The 23294-nt window shown below is 38.0% G+C and overlaps 1 long non-coding RNA gene across 2 annotated transcripts in view; it reads left to right on the plus strand.

The window, feature by feature from the left end:
* Positions 1-23294, plus strand: part of LOC110826498 (uncharacterized) — a 424262-nt gene that overhangs the window by 366541 nt on the left and 34427 nt on the right. The window contains exon 3 of one of the 2 annotated variants that reach the window (XR_015535745.1): positions 21957-22608. The exons of the other annotated variant lie outside the window; for it this stretch is intronic. This is a non-coding gene — a long non-coding RNA (uncharacterized LOC110826498). Of the gene's footprint in view, positions 1-21956; positions 22609-23294 lie in introns of those variants that run through there. 2 annotated transcript variants of the gene reach the window in all.

Below are 23294 nucleotides of genomic sequence, written 5' to 3' on the forward strand. Positions count from 1 at the left end.
TTCTGAAACCTACGTAACCCGGATTTTTATCTCGAAAGGAGACTGATTATAAAGACTCATATTTTCTTTGTTTTATTCAGCTTCTCAAGGCAAATGCTAGGATAATGCATTAAAATAGGCCATGCTAGTTTTTCTTACCAACTCTTTAAACGTATACTTCACAGTAATACCACCATTTTATGCTGTATGAACTATGTACGATCTCGACCCCTCACGGCGAACCGATTTAATAAAATCCTCTCGGGCTATCAGAAGATGGGGACAGAGATGATCCTCAGAACGTCAGCGAGTATTCATCATTTGATACGACTGACAGTCCGATAGGAATGTATTATTTAACTTTGCAGTTAAACGCGTCGTCAGGTAAACAAGGAACCAGTAAACTGTTCAGGTTGTGTGAATAGTGGAATAGGAGATGACAGATGGTGAACTGGAAAGTATGAGAAAGGTAGCGGTCGTCGTGTGTTCTTACCTGCTCAAGCAATTCCTGGAGTAAAGCACGAAAAACGCCATTTAGGTTAGCTACCGTGTGGTCCAGAAATCGACATCAGATTGTGCAGAATACGAAGCAGCAGGTATAAACACTCATTCGCCATGATGGACAGGTTTGTGGCTTATTCAGTATCTCGTTCCTGGCTGCAGAGACGTAGGGAAATAGAGCGGAGATTCAAACGCGTGGCGATCATGTACTAAAAAAGGAGTGTTAAGTATCATATGGTGACAAACTGATTTTACATAACTTATATGTGTCGGCGCATATGAATATTTATTTATATTGTATTTAGCGATGATGTTTCAGTAGCTCAGACTATATAGCTTCGGATGAGTGGATAATAGTGAGTAATCAAATCGTCGTATCGCTGACCATGATTATTCAGTTACGAGCTGAGTGGCCGGGTTAAATTTCCCTTTATTAGGCTTAATTCCTCCAGGATTTCCCCGGATTTTAGGCGCGAATCAGGAGAGGTAAAATATACAGACGTTTCACGCAGTGTAAAGACGATGGCGTGCTCAGACCAGTGTGTATCTCCTTAAAGGGCTAGCTGGATCTTTTAACACATGTGAGGCAATTAGTTGTCTTCAGCTCGATGCCAAAGCTGTCCGCCGACCTTAAAATCCAGCTACTGAATGTAAAAAGGGGCTTGCTGTTCGACAGATAAATGCATAGAAATGGAAAACATATGTTTTAGAAGAAATTCTAGCGCTTTTTCATGGCGAACAAATAGGTCTACACCCTCATCTTAAAATTTTTGTTGTTGCTTTTCAGAGGGGAAGAATCCTAGTTTACTTATCTATACACCTGCTACTTTGTGCATTAAATGTATGAACTTTTAATTTCTTCGGAGTTTGTTTAGGTACTTTTAATTAATCTATTTGTTATTGGTATTTGTTTCTTGAATGTCATTACTCACCTGGTCAGATAACAACTAGTAACAATGATACAGTAACTAGACCTTTTCTTCAAAAGCTAACGGAAGAAACTGTGTGTTAATATTATTATTGTGTTCTAAGACTGTGACCCCATATGGACACAGGTCTCGACTGAGGTTATTTAAAGACGCTGTTTTAACTCCAGAATGAACACAACTTCGCATTAGGTTGGAAGATGTTAAATGAATGTCGGATTGGTAATAAATTAGCATCAAGTGATCGTGGCCTATTTTGACGTAACGAGAAAACCACAAAATGCCGCAGCCACGAATCCCGGTAACCCAGTTGAGATTCGAGCACAGGATCAACCGAATACAAATGTAGAGGATCACCGCTTCGCTTTCCTGAGATCAGTGTATTTCAGCGCGCATTTGCTTGGCAACAGGCTGAGATCACAGGTTCAAGGAGTCGACTGTAGAAAATATGACGATCGGGCATCGTGACATTGTTTTATTGCAGTAATCGGTTTATAATTTTTATAGTTAACGTAATTGAGAATTAAATATAGTTAAATGATTTACTTAAATTATTCTGTTAGATACGAATATTTTAGAAATGGTTCCGAACCCAAGGTCGTCCTTTGTACGAACCTCAGCCCCTGTTGGAAGACAGCAGAGCAGAGTCATCCCACTTTTGATTCGACAGAGATACAACTGTGAAAAATCTTCAGTTACTGCCGCGTCAGTTTCAATTAATTCAGGCTAACCCCCCCCCCCCCCTCCCCGTCATAACTGGAGAATGGTCTTAATTTCGATGGCTGTTGACATTGGAAGAGACGGGATCCTTAAAAATATCTGGCTACGGCTTCGAGTACCGTAATTCGATTCCCGACTGCGGTGAAACCTTCTCTCTCTTTGCTAACACGTCCAGACCGACTCTAGATCCCACATAGCCTCTTATCCAATAGTCATCGAGCCACTTTTCCAGAATAAAGAGGCCGTAGCGTGAAGGTGATCACTTTACTCCATCTAGTGCCAATGATAAGAAAGAGTGGAACTCTACCTCCACTCCACATACGCTTTTTAGGCTTGGTATGTTAAAGCATAAGAACAACTTAACCGTACTGTCGTTTGGTCTTTCTTGCACACTAGGCCTCCGTCGCCACGTTCCTAAGAAAAAAACAATTGAAATATGTTGAAAGTTTGAGTGTGAGTTAAGCAAACCTCCGAATGTTGTGAACATCAAATGTGCTTGATACAATGACGAATGCCACATGGAATAGGCCTGTTGGTGGGATGAATCAACAGCTGTCACATCTTTAATTTTCTAAAGCCCATTTATGACTATATAACAGAAGCTTAAACATTCACAAACTCTCCATTTTGCCCACATAGTTTATTTGTTAGTTTCTTATTATAATCAGTATATTTTCATGAACCACATTAAGCGATTTATCCTTGAAACAGTGGTGTGTTGTGTTTTCTTCGAGGTAAAGACTGCATTTTTAAACATTATTTAGATGTACTTCAGGCTTCAATGCGTTACTAGCCTTTAGATAATTGGCGTACTTATAAAAAATTTCGGGAATTTTAAATGTTTCCATTTATCTTTGTTTTATCTAACGCCATGGAACATAGGGAAGTTGATACTGCGATCAGCTAGTCAAATTCCGCGCGGTTTTTATAACCTGAAGAGTCATTACCGTGTTCACAAGAGACCACTTCTTATTTTATCACCTGGATAAATGTGAATCAGGTAGGTCTATGATATCCATAAACTATATTGGCAATAAACAACTCATCCTTTGAATAATTAGCAGTAGGAGTATAGTCAGTAATTAAAGGTAAGTACGGTCGTGTGAATCTTCAGAATTCGGTCCACAAACCGTCTGAATGCGCCTCCTTCGTTTGGCAGGTCGTCCTCTTCCTCGTCGTCATTTGCAATGTAGAGACCTGCCTTCATCACGAGCTTGTAGGTTTCAAGGAAATGAGAGCAGCGAGGTGGGAGAAAAGTTTATTTATAATAGTTACATTTTTGTCACCTACAGTGTGGGTATCTTCAAGGTTCAGCTGTGCCACTGGCGCCATTATCACATACAACGCGCCTTTGCAACTTATTCATAGAAGAAATTCAATTACAGCAACAACTTATACACGGCACAGCTCATGTCACGTACATCAATTTGTGTCATTAATAACGTACAGTGAATGTGTGGCTGGCTTCCAAACCTGTTGCGACGAGGGAAGTCGTCCCAGCAGTAAACCAGATACAGCCTACACAGTGGTCGATACATATTGAAGCTACCTCCGACATATGTGATCGACTGTCTTTCGTTTGGCTAGGATGGAGATCGGCCACGGCCCTGACGTTTTATAAACTTGAAAAAAGGCTAAATATTTTTTTCGTGTCAGGTTCTTACTATCTTTTTAAAAGCAAGTGTTTTTATTTAAAACCGAAATGCAAGCACAATGTTTATTTAAGGCTATTTATGATTCAGGGCACAAGTCAGAAAATTCGAGGTACGCTACGCCGAATCTGAGCCGTAGTCTACATATTTTCACTTTTTATCCCTTTCTATTTGTTTTTATGTTTTCTTTTTCAGTGTTACATTGGTTAGGCTATAGTTATGCTGCACGCATTTTGTCGACTGCTCGTCTAAATTGTTTCCCATTTGTGAAAAATGGCATTAATTCCTGAAAGCGCAATATGAACAAAGTTACGACATAAGTAACTAGTCAAATGGATTTCTCGTGAAATTGTCGCTTTTACTTTCCGCTTCTGCGATGAATTATTTCACCTTTCGGGGGTAATTCACATTTATTTTTCATCTGTATGCTGAAACATTTTCTTTTTTCAAATAAGGGCAGGTTTCTGTTTTAATACGTGTGTCTTGTCTAAGAAAATAACTTACTGGGAGTTTGTATCAGTCCAAGAATTGTATTCCTTTCACAGAATCCGACATTTAATTACCTGCTGTTGGTCCGTATCCTTAGCTAATTCAGTCCAGCTCGTATCTAATCACAGTGTTCTTCTAAGATAGATTTAAACATTATTCCCCACGAAATTATCTTAGTCCCTCGAGTGTTCAATCCAAATTGGTATGTGCATTTCTGGTTTACACAGCGTGTGCTCATGTGCAAAGAAAGTTGTTTCTTATAGGAAAGATTTTTTATAGTCCAGTGAGTAAAGGTGCCGACTAATACTTTAGTTGGAAGACTCTTTGTCATGAGACAGAGACGTTACTCGCAGTGTTACAGGTGACCAGTCTTAAAGAAACAGATGAATTGGAATGACTGGGACAAGCGACAGTGTTGGACTTGTGTCACTCTGAACTTGAAACTTTCATAAAACCGGGTTGAACTCATTTTAAATTGTTAAATATCTATCGTCTGCTTAGGGATGGTCCTTCACGGTGAATTTATGCTGCTTCGTGATACCCAGAAACAGTGGCGAATATACAAAGTTAAAGTTAATAAACATCCTTCGTAACTTTTATCTTAAGTCTGAAATGTTATCTCTCATTTGATTTTATATTTGTCATATTCCAAAGTTATTTCCTTACAGAACACCATTACCTCGAGTGTAAACGTTTACGAAAGAAGAAATAAATAACAGAACAAAGCTCTTCTTAAAAGCTTTGATCTATAGCTAACCTGAAATATGCATCTAATCATGTCTTGGATCAGAAAAATAAAAAGAAACATTTTACTTGTCATTCCGAAACTATTTCTCGCATGCTTTTTAAATGTCGTTTCTCCTCTCTTTTGTATCCGTCTAATCTTTTTGATATGAAAAGGGGAGAAAAAAGATTAAAACGAAGGAAAAGACATAGAAAGATGCAAAGGAGAAAAGGAGTGGGCAGGTTAGACATTCAATAAATTGACGTGGTCGATATTTCATAAAGTCAAAATGAAACAGCCAGCAGATGTGTTTCAAGACTGTCTCACCAGGTGGCAATACATACCTGCATCCATCATTGTTGCTGCTTTTACTGCATGGAATTATGGGTCCACTTAGATTCGTACTCTTGAATATAAAAGTGGCACCAGCGTATTGTTCTACACGAATTACACTAAACGACTTCTCGTTCAGTTTGCAGTTACTAGCTATTTCAACTTGTTACGGTTTTGACATAGAAGATTCGTATTACGAACTGAAACCATTTATCTGTATAGTTGTAAATTAATAACTTTGGCGTGGTTTCATGTATGGTGTGTGTGTACTTGTATCCACCGAATGGTAACTTTTGGTTCAGTAAGGTTAACTCAACTGTTCCTAGTTAAAAGATAAATGTGGTCCTAAATATCTGCAGCCTTTTTATCAGAAGAAATTAGTGGGGATTGTTCAGCCCACAAATATATGTAAGCTATACATTTCCTCGCCCACCGTGAGTGTACGTACGGACGTGTAACATCACCAGCAGCAAAATTAAGGAGGAATTGGAGCCGCTGTTATTGGTAACACGTCAGAGCCTTACTGAATTACTTGCCGTTTCACTGAACATGAAATAGATTAGACCAACATAAAGTATAAAATGTCACGGTGGGGAGACATTGCAGTGATACGCGGAAGCAAGGAAACTTGTTTCGAATACCATTACAATCCTCCTCTCTGCTGATGCGGAAGCCAGAGATTTTTTCCCAGTGTACACAAATTCGGAATCGAGATCCATAAAATCAGACATCGAGATTGGAAAAATTGGATGCAAGTGGAAAACAGCATTTTCGGACTGATTGCTGTGTTCTTGTATGCTTATTGGAAATCATACAGTCTGATGTCTGTTGTACTTAAACATTCGTTTGGTTCAGCATTAAAACACGTGTGACGTATTGAGAAATGGAGAGAGTTCGAACAAAGCATCAGTAGTGGCGTTCTTGTGAGCATTAAGACGCCTTTTTTTAAAAAAAATAACCGGGAATGTGAAGGGTCCTTATGAAACCCTCTATCTTGAATCCAGTGTCCCTAAATATTGTCCAAGTTAAGGAGACGTAAAAGAGTTGTTTATTCAACTACACTTTCTTAACTGCTACACTGGGCTGGAAAATGTGTAATAAAAAGAGCTTTGTAATTTTTACAATGTTATTCATAATGACCATCTACGTAACAATCTATTTTAAATTTTAATTTTTTGTGTTATGTCGGAATTTTTTCGACATTAATAAACCATATTCGGGTCGTGCTTCTAGGACAAGGTGCGCACACTTTTACATATCCAATTGATCTCTGAAGCCTGAAAGGAAGAAAGAGGACACCTTGAAGACTTAGATATAAATGTAAGGATAATATTAAACTGGATTGTAAAGAAAAAGAATAGAGGATGAGGAAAGTTTTGTCTGACTCAGGATAAGGTTAAATGGTGGGTTTTGTGAAGACTTCGGGTTCCATAAAAGTCCGGAATTTTCATCACCAGCTGAGCGATTGTTAGCCTCTGAAGGAAGAGTTCTTAACAGAATTTTTGATATACCAAGATAATTTTGATTCGTGTAGAAAGAACCATTTGTGGTGGAATCAAAACTTCGATTTAAATATTATTTCTGATGATCTAATGAAACTATTATAAACCTCAGTCGGACAGATATTCGAACCTGGGCACTGAGGAATACGAAGCAGAACTGCGAAGTGCTACATCGCGACGTTTGATTTCAAGCTCTTCTCTGGTTGTTTGCTTCGTACTTCAGTCTTTCTGTGGGCAAAGATAACTGTCTTCTCGGTTGTCACGCCGCGCAGTCTGGTATAATTTTATCAACATTTCAGAGGTCCTTGCTTCCTCCATAGTCGGTAAATTTCTAGTAGACTACACGGTGCTACAAATCAGAAGACAGCTATCTTCATACTCACCGCCGTGATAACATCAAGTCCTATTAGTTCCATATGCGTAATAGGCTTACACATTATACGTTATGGTTCTGTTCATAACTGACCTAACACCACACCCAATTTCACATTCCCATGGGAGTTGGTTTTACATTGTTTAAGGAACAGATACGCGTAGGTATGACACCGTAAGCATCGCTTTACTTGTGAAGTACAATCGATAGACTAAAGATAACGGGATGTCCTGATGTGTTGTAACCGTAAAACGACCAGATTTGGTACACACGTGTTACCTGTGCCGATTTACCGTATCTAGAAACCGGTTCAAAAGAACGTAGTGTAGGGGGACCTAGGAGATATGTAGTTGACGGTCCTGTTGATGCAGACACACGTTTTTGTAACGTAGAAGAGTTTACAGTTTGCCTCATTTTGTTATTAATCTACCGTATATCTTGTTTCGCAAAAGTGGGTTTGTTATAAATCCACTTGTCTTTCCTTATAATTGGGCTTGTATAGTTAGACTGTATACAATAATCTTACCAGTATATATAAAATGTGTGTGTGATCATCTGATAGTATAATTTGGAATTATTTGTACTGTCTGATTGCTATTGTAAATGTACATACTTTTACATGTATTACAAATGATACTAAGTTTATTGACCGGTTTATGTGGTCAGAATCTGACTTATACTTCGTAACTACTGTAGGTTTGCTGATTCATAATATTGTATTAGCAAAGCATTTTGAATTTAAAATTTATGTATTGTGCAGCAATTTATATCCAGCCCATATTTATCTCCACACAAATATTTTATACTTTAAGCCCCAGGAGAAAGTGTTCTACATGTTACTACAACCGATGTTTTATAGATTTCTGGCTGCACGTTTACACACACACACAACAAGAGTTGTTTTGCTACTTCGTGTGAGTCACCCTATAATAGCCTCGTTCTAGCAACTGCGAAAGAACGGTATCATAAATTTTTCTGGGGAGTTGCGTTAGCAATTAATTTCGCCCTGTATCCATTTTAACTGTTACTTACACTATCCTTAATATTGATATTGCAGGTTATCAAAAATCGAAATTGTCCTTATAAATTTCAACGGGAGTCCGAGTTGAAATAGAAAGAGCCTCAAGTCGAAATGTAAATGAAGCACTTCGGGTCCGTGAACCGATCTGCTATGGCGGCATGACTGCATATTGTAGATGCAATTAAAAGCAGAACGATGAAAGTAGATTTCGGTTTAATTACAAGTCTAAATGCGGGAAGGTTTTAAGATAAAGATAATCAGAAGACTTTTGTGGCTGCTGCCAAACCTGACGGGGTCGTAGAGAATGCATGTTATTAACTTTAGTTCTACTGTTTTAACATTTGCCTGGAAGGAATTTTAAAGTTTTGTAGCCATGTGTCAGAATATAACGATAATGATGTTCTGAATGAATACGTTTATAAACGAGCCCAGCTGTATTATACTAGACACATTTCCTCTGCAGCAATATTTGCATCCGGGAAATGTTCTAAAAATATTCTAAAATATAATTTCGTTTAATAACAGTGTAATTAAATTGTACCGAGCTGATAAATTAGGGATAAATCTCACAGTGTAACAATTCTGGCTCTTTCGTCAGAATTTGACATTTGACATTTGTGTAAGGCCCAGAATTCCGTTAATGCTGGAATTCTCAGCAATGGCAGCTTACTCTCCGGGTCGAATCGAACCGATGACCTCTAAAATACGAAGTGTAAGTGGAACCACTGCACTCCGACATTTCGAGGAAATTATTTGTGTTGTATCTGGTGTGTATGTTTTGGAACAAAGGAATTGTTGATTTGTGTCTGCAAGAAATGAATTTGAAGGCCAGTGATATATGCAAAATAGCAAAGAACAACTTTTTGAAACAAGTGTACTCCACGTTCCCTCTCATTTCAGGCAGCCTATTAGTGCAAGCTGTGACTCTAGTTGGTGCGTAGACCTACCTTTTTTCTCAAGGGCCAACGCTAAACCCTGGCGACCCTAACAGAAACTAAGACTTTCGAAGGTGTGCTTGTGTGATTAATGGTTTGTCCGCCAGGCGCGACAGGAGTCACGTGACAGAGACTAATGGTGCTCCCAAGAACAATCATAATGAGGTTTAGTTTGTCTATAAGCAAACGAACACTCAGCCTGTCCCTACTGAACGTCTTTTAATCCAAGGAGCGGCACAAGTCAATTTTTACGCGGATTTGTCAATTTGCTATGCCCTTGAATCTCGGTTATATCTTTAATGCCGGTATTGCAGGTACCTACATCAGTTTCGTGAACTGTGAACTTGATTCTACTCATGTGTCAATAGGACAGGTAGGACTTCATCTAATATTATTTTAAAGCTAAGTTTACACATCAAATACAACATGTCTCGTCGCAGTTGACCAAAAATCAGTACGCTGAAGATCAACATTGCACATACCTGGAAGCACATAGGCTATAAATTAAAAGGCCAATTTACTTTGCAATGGATACATTTAAGATTTGAACAAGAACAAATGAGTTTGGAGCTTAAAGTGTCTAATTTTTTCTGTTTATTGCCATTTATAAATTATCATTTTATAACACGATTTCAGAACACTAAATAATAATAATAATAATAATAATAACAGTCTACTCTAACTGCCTGACAGTTGCCAGATATAACCTCAAATATTTGCACCATTGTTATGTTTCTCATTTTCACTATGCAAAAGAAATTTTTCTACATTTTGCTTATTCCAGGGTAAAAGGATATAAGTTTAAAAGTTACAACATATGTACTATTAATTCTTTGCAGTAAGTGCTTCAGATTGTCTGTAATTAGCAAAACCTTTACTTTAACCTTATTTGTTCATCTAAAATGTTTAATCACATTTATGTAAATTTTTCGAAAGGTTACTAAGCATGATTTGTGAGAAATTTCTGAAAGTTTTTATTTCCCTTTATCCTGACGCCGGCGATTTAAACATATATATTTGTGATCTACGTCTATTCACACCAAATTCTACATGCCGAACTTCAGTGATTCTGTAGACAGCAATATGAAACCGAACGCAAACAGTTACTGCACATAAACCAAGTCGTTACTTTAAATATAACAAAAGTGCGGTCTTGATGAATGTAGCAATTCTTTTGATATCTATCACCAAACAAAATTACTGGTTTCTGCATTATGGCGGTGTCACTGCCATGTCAGAAGTTCGCACGGACACCTTTGTTTTATCGGTAGCAGGAAGTGTCGTTAGCAGATCCTTAGATTGTGAAGGCTTTGAAATAGGCCGTACTTCTGTCTGGAAAGGTTCCACATTTGCAAGTCAGTTTTGGCACAACACAACTGTTATACGTCGAACACTTTGCCTTTATTTCACTCGCAATTCTGCACCTCTCAAGCACGTTTGTACACTGCATGTAGGCCTATGGACAGGCTGTTTGTGCATCTCTGCATTCTTTTTGTGTCTATAGTTTATGTAGCTTGTCGTTTATGCTGTTATGCCTTAATTATGAATTTGATAATTGGCGTTAGAATAAGTTCGAAAGAATTCTTCACAGTTTCAAATCTACAAATCTATAAACTTCCTAGTTCTTCCGTTGTAGAGGACAGAATTGTAGATATTATCCAGAATTCTTGCCTCCCACAAGAGGTATCTCACCACAGAAGCCATTGGACTTTAACCAGCCATCATCAGTGTTAATGTTGTATTTCATTAACATATTTTCAAGTGTGCTATGAAGAAAAGCAAACTTGGAACTGTGCCTTGGAGTGGAATAGGTCGGGAAGTACTACTTCACACTGAACGGAACGGAAACTACAAACGGAAACAGCAGCTATCAATAACAATTTCGTCATCATATAGGAGACACTGCATGTATATGTCATTACTACTCACAAATTAGCCACTTTGAATCGTAAGAGTCGTCGAAATGTAAGATAGCCTTACACTTTAAATACTTATACGATCAAATACCCCATTATTCTTGATGTGTGTGTTTAGAGTCACGCATGTAAAGTAGATACTTCTGTTAGCGATAATTTCCTAGAAAATCGTCGGTCACTCCTACGTTCAATAGTATGATAGCTGGCCGTCTGGATACACGGGAGTCTGAGGAAGAACGAAGCAGAAGAATTCATCTAACAGTTTCGTATTGTATTCTGTATGGTTGTGAAATTGAGTCTTTTACTTTCAGGGGAAAATGTAAGTTCTTGGTTCTGAAACCAAAGTGCAAATAAGAATATTTGAACCTATTAAGGTTTCAACCTTTAAAAGGTTCAGACATTGAATATTCGTAGTGAGATGTTGAACCCTGTGAGGTTACTATGTATGGGCTGTGCGTGTAGTCCGGATGGAGGCAACATAAGAATAATTTTGGTAAGAAGACGTCTTGAAAATCGAGGAGGTGGGAAGTAATATTAAGATAGAATTCCGAGAAATGGATTTATTCAGTGAAATATGGAACCGACTCCGACATGTGAGGCCCTTGTAGTTCATCATGGCAATTGCTGTCTGACTTTATAACCTTTCGTAAAATGTTATATGTATATACATACATACACACACACAAGAGATGAAATACGTACTATGCATATTACCAGTTGAGACTGCAAATATAAGAGTATTTTATCACGTTGCACTACGATCAGAAGACAACAATATATGCATAATTCTCAGATCCATTAAAACTGTTCTGATGTGACAGGTACTTCAGAGAATATCCAGCCACACACGTGGCAGTGATGTCGTTGAGTATCAACATGTTTTCATACATTAACAAAATATTTCGGTGCGTCCTTCAGGTCCTGTTGGAACAAAACCAGAAACTAAGTCGTCTTTCTTAATACGAGTTCTTTGCTAAGAGATTAAAGAGATTAAGATAATTGTTAAAGATGAAAGAAATGTCACGAAATATTGCTTCGTTCGCCAAAAGCCTACATTTCTAGAACCTTTTTAAACAGTTCATGTTGTTTACAATCATAAATATGAAAATTAATAATTTTAATCCACCTGCAAGAATACAACTAAACCTTTACTTTTTAGAACAAACTGTGCGTGATTTTGACGCCGTCTAGCCTTGTAGGTGCTTACGAATGTTGCGGAGAATCATGTCGCCTCAGAAGCTAGAGGCGATACGTTCAGCAAATAAACGCATTGTGTAATTACAAATTCATGTACACTTGATGTGATATCTGTGAATATATTTCCAAAAATGTCTGAAGGTTCAGTTGATGCATATTTGATCGAGAGTACTTCTACGTTGAAGTTACACAAAAGTCCCTGACCTTAGTTCGTACTCTTACAACACCCACGAACAAGGAGTGATCCTGGAATTCGTAAAAGGTCAAAAATAAGCCTAGTAGATTTGTGATAAGCCGCTCCAAGGTCACAAAACACCTTTCAGTGGTGGAGAAATCGTTACGTTTTTGTAACAAAGAAACCTGATACTTCTGACAACATTGCTTCTCAGGATGGATAGTTAGTTATTCAACATTATCCGCGCCGACAAACGCTAATGCCTATAGTAAAGTTGAAGAAAATTTGTAATTAACTACGGCAAGAGGTTTAAGATGACAGATAAGTGGGCCTGCAGTACTTATGTCGGCATATGATTTTATACATAATTCTCTTCCATAATGAAGACCTGGTTTCTAATCTTTCCAAGAATTCGGATTATTTGAACAAGTATTTCTTCTGTTAACTGTTATTGTTGACATAAACATGACCATCATTCCTGTGGTTTTGTAGACACAGTGAGACAAGAATGACGTAAGGTCGTCTTTCCTTGTAGACCCTACTGTATACTGAGAAAGAGTCCCTCAGCTTCGCTTAGGCTTCTCAATCAGTTCTTTGTAATGATTTATCAACTCTCCATGAGCTATATGAGCAGCCCATCGCAGAGTGAATGTTTAATAGGTGGTATACTGTAGCATCTAACGATTTACATAGGAAATTAAATATTTTAAGAAGGTCGCTTGTTACTTTATGTTACTTGGAAGTTCCATTGTCCTTTTCGCCTGTAATTTGATATGGGATTCGAATTTAATATGACATTTTAGGTCACGTTTTATTGAGCGAGGTGGTACGTGGATGAATACAAACATATTTGTTTCGTAACTTCGTTCACATTTCAGTTCTGTACGTACGGTGTCCCTTTTAGGACCCAATAGGCACTGTCTTTCAGTTGTAATTACCTCCATTGTTTCGTTATGGGTAGACTTCTATCGCGTATACTAGCAACTTTACTGCCACTTCGTAGTCTTTTCCTTGTAATTCCTTTTCTGTTTTCTTGTCTTCCTTATCAATGCCACTGGTGTACTCACATAATGTTGATGTGGCTGCTGGAAAAGGGAGCGGATATGTATGCCCTGGTCAGTATCTCATTTACCTTCGTGTTTATTAATTGCAGATAAAAATTGTGAAAAGATTGTTGGAAAGTATTCATTTTGTTTTCTAAAATTTTTATTACATGACTTTCGGAATATCAAATACCGTACATGTTGCAGGTCCTAATTATATGTATGTTATATGTAATATTCTAGTTTCTTGTATGATTATTCACTTAATTGTAAATTTGACACAAATCGTTGTAAGCTTCATGCGAAGTAGGCGTTATAAATTTGTTCAGTACGAAAAAAATAAAATGTAGATCTCCTGTGCTTTGAACGTATAATTTTGTTTAAATGCTTCGAGTAGTTTCGGAGACACAACACGTAAATATATGTGAGCTTATTATGCCCAGTAATTGCTAGAAAACCTACAGAAATTAACTCTTAAACACGAATAAAAATTACAGGTCTTGTGTTCTCATAGTTCATCTGTAGTTTCCAAATACTGTAGCAGACAATTTTTTAGTCCGTCGCTTCATTTTCTCTCCCTCAATCAGCAGGAAGAATCGACCCATCAAACTGAAATACCACTCTCATTGCTGCTATTATTATTAATATCCATCCATCCATCCATCCAGCGAGCCTCCTGTCTCTCTCTGCTCCAGCCTTCCAGTCTGCTTGCTGTTGCTCCAAGTCACTTCTCGTATGCAACATAAAATATGAGCTACCATTTTCTTCCAAATGATGCGCGCTTGTTCGTTTTGATGACGTGCAGAAGGGACAAGGGAACTTAGCGGGAGGGGGGTGCCATGGTTCACTACGTCCCTCTTGGCCAAAGTTGTCAGTGTGGGCCATTTGTGGCATGTCCGTGAACATACAGCTGTGTCAGTCCGGTAGTTGGTTGTTACCTTTATTTACCATTTGCGTGGGCTATGAAACGTCAAATGAGAATGAACAATGAATTGAAGAGAAACGATCGTGGTCTATTTTAAAATACTTCCACAACATTTTCTGAAGAAGCTGAGGAAATGAATAAAAATCAGTCAGGATAGCGTGACTCCAGGTCGAAAATTTAACCCAGGACCTCCCGTTTAAGCAGCAGCGAGACGTTTAGTGACATCGTTAAAGCTAATTTTCGTCATCTGCTGTGTGCTTAGCCTATTTGTGATTTAAGGTGTTGCTATTTAGGGATTAAGGGGAAACAACTGTATTTATTTTATATTATATTCTAGTTGGAGATCTTAAGAAGCTAAAAGCCCTTCACACAGTAAAAAATCTTCTTTACCTGTCAGCAATTACAATATCTCCGTCTGTGGACCTTATTCTGAACTTCATTAATCTGCTCTACGTTTTCTTATCTTATTTTTTTAAAAGTTATTTTAATATTTTCCCTCCGTCTACGCCTGTCTTCCCATCAGGTTTCCTGACCAAAATGTGTGCTTTTCTCGTCTCTTCCATCTTTGTTACATGCCTTATTTCTTTAATCTTCCTCCAATCTTCTTATCCTGATAGCATTTCTTTAAGCAATTAGCACAAACTTTGCAGCGAAATAAACAATCCTGCATACGATAAGGTTGTATCGGTATCGGGAATAGTTATTTCTGAATGTTGTAATGTCAGATAACTTGGAACTACAGTGCAATGTGGTAACTGAGACTGCTAATGTAATGAATTTTGCCATCAAAAGAGCCAGTTCTGTCAGTTAGACATGTACATATTCCTGTCTCAGGATTGTTGTTGTTAATAATATTATTTCTATTACTATTAGTGTTGTAATCATCTGCAGGGGAACAATATTAAGCTGTAGTGGGGTTTGAGGTTCTCACTGCGTTAAATAAGAATATGGTTGCCTTCTAATTTCAAGCTTTATAATATATTATGCCGTTGTCAGGAACAATTTTCGCATAGGAATATATTTACTATAGACCGTGGAGCATTATTTGTGGATAAGAGTTCTGTTGTACCCTAAATTTAGTAAGAGACGCGTCTGCTGTGTTCAACACTCAAAGTTTAACGTTACAGGAATGCGTATATAACTGACATGCAGCAATTTTATTGACAAGAACATACGATCATTTGCATGACACGAAGATTGTCAGAATCGAATAATGGAAGCAACATTACCAACTGTACTCTACAATTGTACTGTCTACTGATGTGAGCAAACGTGCAGCTGTGGTGTAATTAACGCCTCCTTAGCTTAAGATGAACTAAAGCAGACTGGAGAAATTTACATAATAAGGAGCTTCATAATCTGCACGCTTCATCTAGTATTTTGGGACAATTAAATCAATAAGGATGAGATGAGGGGCATAGAACAAGCATAGGAAAATAGAAATAATAATGAGTGTAAAATTTGGTTCTGAAGACCTAGGCGTACATGGTAGAATAATATTAAGAAGGATGTTTGAAGGATAGGGTTTAAATATGTGCTCTATAATAAACTGACGCTATAGAAGAGAGTTTTTGTGAACACGGTGTTAAGCTATATTACTTATTACTACCAGAAACTTGCGTTTCATTGGAGGTTCATCATTTTTAAATGGTGTTTATGTGTGAGTTACAATTCTCAGTTCACTTCAGATCCCTACACCGTATTCACCATAACACAGTAATAAAACTTGGTGACACAGACTACATTATTTCAAAGACTGACATCATAATTTTATTTATCTGTTCTTTAACAACTATACAAGCTAAGTAAGTTTAGTCAAGCTGGTGGTGAACGTGAATTGGCAGGGAATTGGAAAGGAACGGTCGTGGTTTATTTTAAGATACTCTCCAAGAGTTTTCTAGTAAGCACTCTGAAAAGACGAAATTGTATGTCAGGATAGCGACCTTTCGGACCGAAATTCAAAATCGTTCCGAATACCACCAGGAGCGCCAGCCACTACGTCACGACGTTCAAGTCAGAATGTTTTAGGTGTTTTATTGACTCGAATAGCTGGTACGCATTGGAAGAATGACAATTAGTTTTGATTCGAGCAATAAGTATAATCAGATCAGGAAAAGGAGTCGCGTTTTTACCTCTGACCCAAGTCAATTTACGTTCCGTAGGTTCTGCTGAAATAAATTAAGCCGGACTGTGAAACGTAACGAACTGTGAAGTGCACAGTTTGGTCACCACTGGTTCTGTATCAACATGAGTTCAAATCTCAAATCCTGTTTAGAAAAATAAACAGAAAGAAGTATATTACACAAAAAGTAAACCCAATATATGTATATTCTGCGTTGTTTAGGTTTTCGTGTTTATTTTTCAACTTGCCCAACCTATTGTTGGGGTAAAGTTACGATATATTTGTTATATGGTGTCTAAAAATGTCGTTACCCTCTAACGAACAGAAATCTGCCTTAAACGTCTGCTAAAATTTCAACTTCAGATACAGTTTATATCCTGTTCAGAAATCTAAAAAACAGAGAACTGAAGACAACTTACATCTCAAGATATAATCTTTGGAATAGGTAATACTTGTATTGTCTGTCAGTAGGACACGACGGACAAACACTGCCAGCACAAAATTCCGCCATTGGACTCTATCGTGACATAGTTCTGTTTGCCTGTAATCCTGACGACATGCCGTAGTCCACAAGATCCATCTTGTTGTTATCTCCACATCTAGTTTTCAGTTTTTTCTAAGAGATTTCACCGCCAACATTTCGTATGTATTTGTTGCTTTATATCCAAAATAAGTGTTACTGTTAACATTTTAAGAAAGGCTTTGCACCATGGAGTTATACACTTTTGATTTCAGTTTTCTCAAGGCTGACTCATACCACAGTAATCATCGTAAGATGGGCTCAGAAAAGGACAGCTATGTCCAAGCATCATTCTCAGCAGAGTTACTTTCAGTTAGTCGAAACTAAAGAATCAATACTGAAAAAACCAGAGCCTCCTGTTGTATAAAGTGTTGAGCCAGTTCTTAATGTTACCCTCGTGAACATTCTTCTCACATTTAAGACGTTTTTGTACCAGAATCCTGTGCGTATTTCTTGTCTCCCCATGTAATCTACATGTTCAGCGAACATCATAATTTTTGCACAAGAATCAAGTGAAAATATTATAAGCAGCTGCAATGGATGTGACTCCTTCTAAGCACGAAGACGAAGTACTCACTCAGACTTCCTCAGCTGTTCGGACTCTGAAGGATAAAACTAACAAATCAGTGTCTGAATGTCACCAATAAAGAATGCATTTTCTAGGTGAGCCTTGTCTTGTGAGCGTAAACCATAGAATGATGTTGAACGTAGTCTGTTTCAAACTTGAAAGCGTGGATAATATCGGTACATTCTGGTGTACTAGATTGAATTCCACGCCGGCGAGTAGAATTTTGAGGATGGGAGGACCACTGTGTACTGTACCCCCTTTCTTACGACGTAATCAATAATAGACAAAGCTGCCTTCTTAGTCCTGTAGGGAGAAATCCATTTGATTCGACTATGAACGCAGACTGTCCTCATATAATATTTCTGGCGAACAAGGCCCGTGTGTCTCTGGTATGTTACTTCCACTGCCGGCCTCTGGCCGTGCTGACTGTGCAAATAAATATTCCCTTTCCCGTAAAGTAATTGGCGGGTGCTTTGTTATTTAGTCAGCTTGATTGTTAATAGACGTCTGTAATTCTGAACGATCAAAACGGCTTGGCGAAATCCGCGTGATGTTACTATTCAACCACGTGGGTTTAGGACCAAATAAAAGGGTTTACCGTGCGTTGAGAAGGTGTCAGTGCAACGGCGTAAATTGAGGATCAAAATGTGGAGGGGGTGAACCGTCACTTTTTTCAAATAAGCTTGTGCAAGTGTTCTGAAGAAGGAAAAAGTCCACCTACCGAAAATTGTATACACAATAGACAAAGTACAAGATAAAAAATCAAAAGTGCCCGTCACCAACATATGTTCCTTTAATTAAATAATTCATCTTATAGGGGTCAAAATGGCATTTAATAACATAAAACTCTCGTACCAGCAGAAGATGAACACAAAGAGACAGAGAAAAATAACACAGCCTCTACCAATACTTTATACCACTGTGCAGCAGCTATCAATCTGAGTGAAACAGAAGCATTCGTGTATCGGCTCCATTGTTCTGGTGTTTGTATATTGTGCTGTGAGTACGGGCGATTTTTCAAATCGCAGCACATCACGTTTGTCTTGAAGGAGACAAATATGCACAGTCTCGCCGTGCATTTGTCAGTCTTGTTGTCTGTTACTATGGTGATCTGAGTGACACTCTTGACAACCAAATCACATATTCTGTGCGTGAGTGGCTTATGCCACTTGTGGAATTCGTTATGCTTCGTATGAAAAGAAATAACTCTTTTGATTTGTAAGGGTTTACAAGTCATGTCAGCTCTTTTCCAGCCCCAACAATATGCGTCCGTAAAACTCCTTCGTTTATCATTTCTTTCCACTTTTCAGACTGCAATCATATTCTGAGTTATTTTTCATCTCAGAGTCCACGTCTGGACCTATTTACTGTATTTTACTATTTGAAATTGTGTAGCCCGTCTCCTTTGCTTTCGTGGTGCATCCCTCGACCTGAATGCTGAGCGCGTGTCATTACAGTATTCAGTAACTCACTTTATATTTGACATGAGACACATGTGTCCCATTTGTAACACTCTTCCTTGTTCTGTTTAGTCTCTTTGTATCCCAGTTCTCAAATGTGCTCTTATGGGTATTTAGAATATAAATAAATGTAACCACTCCACACCAAAACTTCATTTAAGCAATGTTTTAACTGGTGTCCCTACACCAGTTAAAAATATTCTACACCTCCGTTAGTAAGGAGTAGACACATTTAGTTAATAAACGTCTTCTGTAATTAATATCTGTGTTGACTCTGGTGTGAAATTGTATCTTTAGATTCAGTCATACGAATAACTTTCCAGTAAAGTTGAATCGTAAATGCACTAGGATTGTTATCTCTTGACATAAACCTTCACTTCTGGCTGATTATATAGATGTATCGGATGTTTCTGGAAGACCAAACAAGCACTTAAACATCCAATATTTGAATACTTTTAATTTCTAACACGTCTCCCTTACATTTCTTAGATGTGTGAACCTTTTCATCATGTAATTTAAACATGCTCGCACAAATATTATAGTCTAAATATATGTGAGAACATGAAGATTCCCATCTTAACATTAGTGGTGGCTTCTACCGCTTCTATCACATATGCTTAGGGTGTGACTGGCAAGATACTGTTTCTCAGCCTGTGTGTCCCAACACATTGATGGGAGTTCAAGCTTGCCACGGAATTTTGAATTAGAATGGATTTCCACGCATTTGACAGTAGTTCACAAAGCGTGAAAATAGCGCTGTGATATCGATCATCCCCGTTTTGTCCCACCTTCTGTGCTGCTATCAGGATATTTTATATTGTTATTAGTAATCTACTGCCCTTCTTCAGAAAGTGCATTCTTCATTTTAATATTTTCTCTGTTACTCTTGACACTGAGAACTCGTTCCTAAAACCTTGTTAATCCGTTGAAATGTACAATAAATTTCAATCAGTCACAGAAAATATATAAATCAAGTCATAACGGGTATAACGACTATTAGGATTATAGTGATTATGCACAGACGTACGGACGGACGTCTTCTGACGTGGCACGAGGCGCTAAACTTACGAATGTGAGGCTCAGTGTACGACCGTTTGATAAACGTTGAGAATCACAAATTCTGAAACCCACATACGAAGACTAACGTTAGTGATATTATTAAGCTAGTACCAGTTTTTGATAAAATAAGTATTACTGTTAATTTTCAGTTTAAAAGTATGAAAAGGAGAACCTGGTGATTGTATCGAAAGCAAAGTTTTTCTAGTATTGTAGTAGATTGCAGCAGACGTAACTAACTTTTAGACGAAGAGTGCAAAAGTATTTAACCATTTGAAAATAATGTATAGACACAAACTTCAGAAATTAATAATGAAATAGGCACATCGACCTACTCGAGTAACGAACCAAGGACTGTTAGATAAATGATGCTCGAACGTTAAGAATGCGGTCTCGGTGCTTGGTTGTGTTAGTAATTCAAGCCAGTTTTGAGCTTATTACAAAGTTAATAAGGTAAATAATGTAATGATGCATTGTTGTATATTAGCCATCTTTTCCGTGCATGATCTCACATACACAGCAAACATATCACCTCATTATTTGTAATCCGTGGCGTAAAAAGTAAACTCCAAGTTGCCATGACCTTGAAATTTGGATTCAACTGTGAATACTTCAAGAATATTCCAATGGTTTCCCTCTGAATCGGTGCTCTTGTGTCGGATCAGCACCCCTAAGGCGTGGAGACAGTATTTTACATTCAAACATCTGATAGGAATTTATTCCGAGATCTCTGTACACATTAATTAGGCTGAGTGGGACCCAGATCCGCGTGGTGCCGAAAATGAAAGCTTGTTTCTGCCGGAAAACCAACCTAGGTCGTATGACCCTTATCTAGTCAAGCTATTAGTCCTATCTCCATTTTTATTCAAACCTGGTTTGAGAAAAAAATATGAATTATTTAATATTCCCTGATAAAATTGACTTTTTGAGCCGTTGAAGCAGTGGTAACTATTTGTACCACCTAGGATAAATTTCAGTAACGCTGCATTTTACTCGCAGAATATATTTATGGGTTTCAAATAAACAGCGGTTATTTTTCTAAACAGCATTAACCAACTAATGTTTGTGAAGGAGAGGCGTTGCGATTATGACGATGATATGATGTGGATGGCCGGTAGATGCCAACGTTTCGGAGAAGCGTACTGTCTCCATCTTCAGGGCAGAAGTGACAATGATAGGAATCAGTGTTATTATATGGGATGGCAGGAAGGAGATTCTGAAGGAATGAGTTAATCACGACGGAATGAGACAGAGATTGAGGCAGGAAGAAAAATATCATCATCATCATCACCGCCGTAAGAATCTCAGATCTCACAATGAGGTGTTATATTTTATTTGACGTATGAACTGAATTATTGAGCATTGTTTAGATGAGCTTGGTTTTCAGAGGGTTCAATCGGAATATATTGATTGAAACGGTCCATGAAATTCTGCCTTTGTTTGTATTATTTAACCGGATTTTGTTAATTGCTGTCTCTACGTAGTGTAAATACGTAGAATCTGTGCCGTTTTGTGTATCCGAGTCATTCGAAAGACCGAAACTGAGAAATATATCGGTCTCTCGATATATAAATCAATTTTTGTGGTGATTTTGGGGTAGGAAAGGAAGTGATAGTGGCCTATTTTAAAGTTTTTCTGAACTGATTACGCAGAACTTCAAACAGAATACTCAGTATGTCTCAGGATTGTAATTATCTCCCAAAGCAAATAGTTAGGGTAACTTTAATAACACCCATCACGATTTTGATAATTCCGTTTTATTTTGTACAGCGACGTTTATTTATATATTATTTTATTGATTAATATTCTGAAATTACAGATGAGCTAGTCTTCGTTTTCGGGACGTGGCAAATTCATCAGGAGCTCATAACTATTGGGAAGCGTCATATTGTCCGAGCAGGCCGGCATGCAGACCACGCGGGAGCAGTAAATGAAGAATAAACTGTAAAAGTACTACTGCTTCATGTCACTTTTGGCCTCACGGCAGTTGTGTGCAGTGTCCACAGAAGAACTTCAAATATTTGAAAAAAAGAAGGACGGAACCAGAAGCAGAAATAACAAACCGGAATAAAGCCTCGCCCTGTTTCGCCTATTCAAACTCAATGACATCGACCTTTTTTTAGTTTCCATATTTTAACATTTCCCTTTTACATTTTGTTGTCTTTTAAATTCATTTTCTGAACAAGGCAGTAGCTCATCCATTCTAGGAATTTTCATAACTTAAGTGTTAGTAGATGGACGTATAAAAAGATAAGTTTTCCACACAAAAGCTGCATTAAGCATGTTCTTACTACACGTGAAGAATTGGCCTTTTCGTAGGAACTCGCGTGTTGACTCACGACCAGACACGCTGATTCGGCTGCACCTCTGCTTTATTAAGCTTTTACGTGTACTTAAAATACACAGCAATCGATCTGCTGTGGACTTCCCGACCAGAGCCAACATCTCCAGATCTGTACAGTGGACCATCCGGCCTCATGCGTAATAGACACCGTGGTCATTTCTCCGGCTAATGATGAGATTACGAATGCGTGGAGCTTTTACTCCATTCTCCTATACGTATTCATTGAATGGCGTTTAGAAGTCAGATCACGCTTTTAACCTAACATTTGCCCTTAACATGGAGGCAATCCGTTCCTCCAAAACTGCTTGTGTTATGATTAATGATCCAGTAAAATTGTTCTTAGGGGCATGAGATTCAGGGTCGTAAACTAAATTGGACCGTCTCAGCCTTTTGTTGATTCGGTGATGAGCCTTCGGGTGTCATAAGATAAGGAAATAGGATACCTATCGAATGTTCCGGGAAAACGACATATAAGGTGCTTGTGGTATTGTTATTGGCATCTTTGAAGATTCTAGGTGGGGAATAATGGAATAAAACAATTCATTCTGAGTCGGTGTAGGCCGGAAGGCTTAATCCGTGGAAAGAAATGTAAAGTTAATTCAGCGGTAGTTTAAATGCAAAAGAGGTCGGTGAAATGTCTTCCCAGACGGAGGGTCAGTGTGTGGCAATACCTCGACGATCCACTGATTGATTTTGTTCACGTTGTATCTTAGTCATTCAAATTAAGAAAGATATGATAGATTGTTTGGCTTTCTTTTGTTCTACCCCATAGCTAATCGGACTTCTTCTGTGGCAAGCTAATCAAACAGGCTG

This window comes from Zootermopsis nevadensis, unplaced genomic scaffold (genome assembly GCF_977971745.1).
Source record: "Zootermopsis nevadensis isolate Lab colony 2312 unplaced genomic scaffold, Znev_1.0 Znev_ptg000018l, whole genome shotgun sequence".
Lineage (NCBI taxonomy): Eukaryota > Metazoa > Arthropoda > Insecta > Blattodea > Termopsidae > Zootermopsis > Zootermopsis nevadensis.